The sequence below is a fragment of the Pelophylax lessonae genome, assembly GCF_965119305.1.
Source record: "Pelophylax lessonae genome assembly, chromosome: 6".
Lineage (NCBI taxonomy): Eukaryota > Metazoa > Chordata > Amphibia > Anura > Ranidae > Pelophylax > Pelophylax lessonae.
Window position 1 is genome coordinate 329,099,316 of NC_138773.1, and position 3,879 is coordinate 329,103,194.

The following is a 3,879-nucleotide window of genomic DNA, read 5'->3' on the forward strand; positions in this document are numbered from 1 at the left end:
GTATACAGGGGAGGGGGGACATTTTTTTTTTTTTTTTTTTCAAACAAACAAGTGCGAGACTGCAGAGGAGCAAACAATATATAATGAGATATATATATATATATATATATATATATAGTTTATATAATAAGAGCCACGCCCTGATTTGTGTGTCTCATCCCACCTCTCACTGACGCAGGAAGTGAGGGGAAATCACCATTGGTGAATAGAGATTCCATCATGGGGACACCTGCTCCTCCCATTTCCTGTTGTGTCCCCAGGACAGGAAGTGAGGGGAAATCACCATTGGTGAGTAGAGATTCCATCACGGGGACACCTGCTCCTCCCATTTCCTGTTGTATCCCCAGGACAGGAAGTGAGAAGTCTCCCATTTGATTCCCTTTATCAGGGAAATGAAGATTTGTCGGGGACACATGGACATTATTGGTCCTCTCCGTGTGACTCGGGTCCTCATGCAGAGAAAGCCCCCAAACACACACACACCAGTCGGGGGGTCATTGTGTGCAGTGTGAGGGAAACCCTTCATATGACCCGGTGTGCGCACTGTGGGGTCACACTCATTAACCAATCCCTGCCCAGGGTACCCCAGGCCACACCCCTCCAGCCCTCACCACCATTGATAATGATCAGGGTGACAGATCTGGGGTGCAGATGGTTGTGCTGATGCCCGGCAGTGATTGTTTCATACCGGGAAGGTTGGTTACCCCCGCTATACACCTACCTTCCCCCTCCCCCGATGCACATACTTATTTTTGTCTTCCCCCCTCCCCATAGCAACACTCATCACCATTATGAAGGAAGGAAAATACCCGAGTATGACCTCCCAGCACTGGGGACTGGCACATGAAGGGGAGGGGGGGGAGAGGGGTGCTCTGTACATGCTCAAGTCTTGGAGGTAAAAAGATCTCCACAAGGGAAAAATAACTCCTTACTTTACCCTAGAAGGAGATGGCACTTTACTGAGAAAAAGAAAAAATACACTGTGGGAGGGGCAGAGACACAAACTACTGCAGGAAATCTTCCCATTGTGGGAGGGGCAGAGACACAAACTACAGCAGGAAATCTTCCAATTGTGGGAGGGGCAGAGACACAAACTACTGCAGGAAATCGCCTCTTTTTGGGAGGGGCAAAGAGACAAACTACTGCAGGAAATCTCACCATTGTGGGAGAGGCAGAGACACAAACTACTGCAGGAAATCTCATCATTATGGGAGGGGTAGAGACAAACTATTGCAGGAAATCTCACCATTGTGGGAGGGGCAGACACATCTACTGCAGGGAAATTTCCCCATTTTGGGAGCGGCAGAGAAACAAACTACTGCGGGCAGTGTTACCAACCCTCTAAAGTGAAATGTACTGACAGGACTCCAAAATTTACAAATGGCACTTTAGGGGAAACCCCAAAACTCATGGGTTTCAGTAACATTTTGACTGTTGAAGCCAGATTGAAAATTATATTTAAACATGTAGGTAGACAGACATGTTTGGAGACCAATTCAGTCACATTACATTCTGTTGGTTTGAAAACATTTGTTCTATCTTCCTAAGGACTTGTATTACAATTTATACATTCTGAAGTGGGTGGCACCTAGCTAACTAAATTCTTTTGAAGTCCCATTTGAGTCTTTGGTGACATTCTTTGATATGCGGATGGTCATTCACATAGACTTGTCACTGAACAGGTCTTCAAAGGTCTAGATAGCAATCTAACAGCTGGAGGTGTAAACGGCTTTTGAACACAACAGCTGTTATACAACATGACTTCTCACAACATAGACATCCAATATATCTGCTTAATCATAAATACACGTTTGATAAATAAATTGGCTTTTCCCTTTTCTCCTACAATATTCCTCCTGTTGGCAATATATATTGCCACAAAAAAAAAAACTGCCCCTTCATACATTGGAGTTCTGGAAACATATCCCTGCTATCTCAAGCAATCCACACACTAGTTATAGTGAACAGTTGGGCCAGGGACCATTGACAGTGTAGTGGTTTCCACTCTGCTGTCCCTGTGTGGTGGTCCCACATCAGTTACTTTTGGTAACTGTTAAAGCCACGTATGGCTTACCCAGATGTGGATCCTGGAGGTGCTGATATGAGGAAGAAGGAACAAACTAGGAAGGGGCAGTTTTTTTTTTTTTTTTTTGTGGCAATATATATTGCCAACAGGAGGAATATTGTAGGAGAAAAGGGAACAGCCATTTTATTTATCAGACATGTATTTATGATTAGGCAGATATATTGGATGTATATGTTGGGAGAAGCCATATTGTATAACAGCTGTTGTGTGTTCAAAAGCCATTTACACCTCCAGCTATCTAGACCTTTGAAGACCTGTTCAGTGACAAGTCTATGTGAATGACCATCCGCATATTAAAGAATGTCACCAAAGACTCAAATGGGGCTTCAAAAGAATTTAGTTAGCTAGGTGCCACCCACTTCAGAATGTATAAATTGTAATACAAGTCCTTAGCCAGATAGAACAAATGTTTTCAAACCAACAGAATGTAATGGGACTGAATTGCTCTCCAAACATGTCTGTCTAACTACATGTTTGTAAAAAAAAAAAAAAAAAAGAATTTCAATCTGGCTTCAACGGTCAAAATGTTACTGAAACCCAGAAGTTTTGGGGTTTCCCCTACAGCCCCAATTTGTTACTGGCAAAAAATCACAAAATGTACTGACAGAGCCACATTTTTTTACTGACACTAAAAAGTGCCTAAAATGGCCGTTTTCTCCATTGTGGGAGGGGCAGAGACACAAACTACTGTGGGGAAATCTCCCCATTGTTGGTGGGGCAGGAACACAAACTATTGCATGAAATCTCCCCGTAGTGGGAGGGGCAGAGACACAAACTACTGCAGGAAATCTCACCATTGTGGGAGGGGCAGAGACACAAACTACTGCAGGAAATCCCCCCGTTGTGGGAGGGGCAGAGACACAAACCACTGCAGGAAATCTCCCCATTGTGGGAGGGGCAGAGACACAAACCACTGAAGGAAATCTCCCATTGTGGGAGGGGCTGAGACTACTGCAAGAAATATCCCTATTGTGGGAGGGGCAGAGGCAGGAAATCTCACCATTGTGGGAGGGGCAGAGACACAAACCACTGAAGGAAATCTCCCATTGTGGGAGGGGCTGAGACTACTGCAAGAAATATCCCTATTGTGGGAGGGGCAGAGGCAGGAAATCTCACCATTGTGGGAGGGGCAGAGACACAAACCACTGCAGGAAATCTCACCATTGTGGGAGGGGCAGAGACACAAACTACTGCAGGAACTCTCCCCATTGTGGGAGGGGCAGAGACAGACTACTGCGGGGAAATCTCCCTATTGTGGGAGGGGCTGAGGCAACTACTGCAAGAAATCTCCCCATTGTGGGAGGGGCAGAGACACATACTACTGCAGGAAATCTCCCTTGTGGGAGGGGCAGAAACACAAAGAAACCTCTATAACTGATAAAAAGGGTCAGTAAACTCATTTAATAGACATTTATCCTATAGTGTGTAGGATTCAGTAGTGCAATAATTCACATCAGCCAATCAGACATCATCTTTCACCTGTTTGGGACTGGCAGTCATTCTATACAGTCACTGTACCCCCGGGAAGGTCAGGGATGGGGTGTTGGGGTCACTCTCAGGGCTGGAGTTTGGCTCATTACACAGAAAGCAGCACAGACACAGAAATAGTGCGACATAAAATGAAGTGTTCCTAATTGTGCCAAGCAGGTGAGGCATTACCCAGGATCCTTTGTGCCTGTATCTCAGGCATTACCCAGGATCCTTTGTGCCTGTATCTCAGGCATTACCCAGGATCCTTTGTGCCTGTATCTCAGGCATTACACAGGAGCCTTTGTGCCTGTATCTCAGGCATT

At 45.3% G+C, this 3,879-nt stretch overlaps 1 long non-coding RNA gene across 1 annotated transcript in view; it reads right to left on the bottom strand.

The window, feature by feature from the left end:
* The window catches only part of LOC309558134, a 437,057-nt gene that overhangs the window by 46,392 nt on the left and 386,786 nt on the right, over nt 1–3,879 (bottom strand). The gene's annotated exons all lie outside the window — the stretch shown is intronic.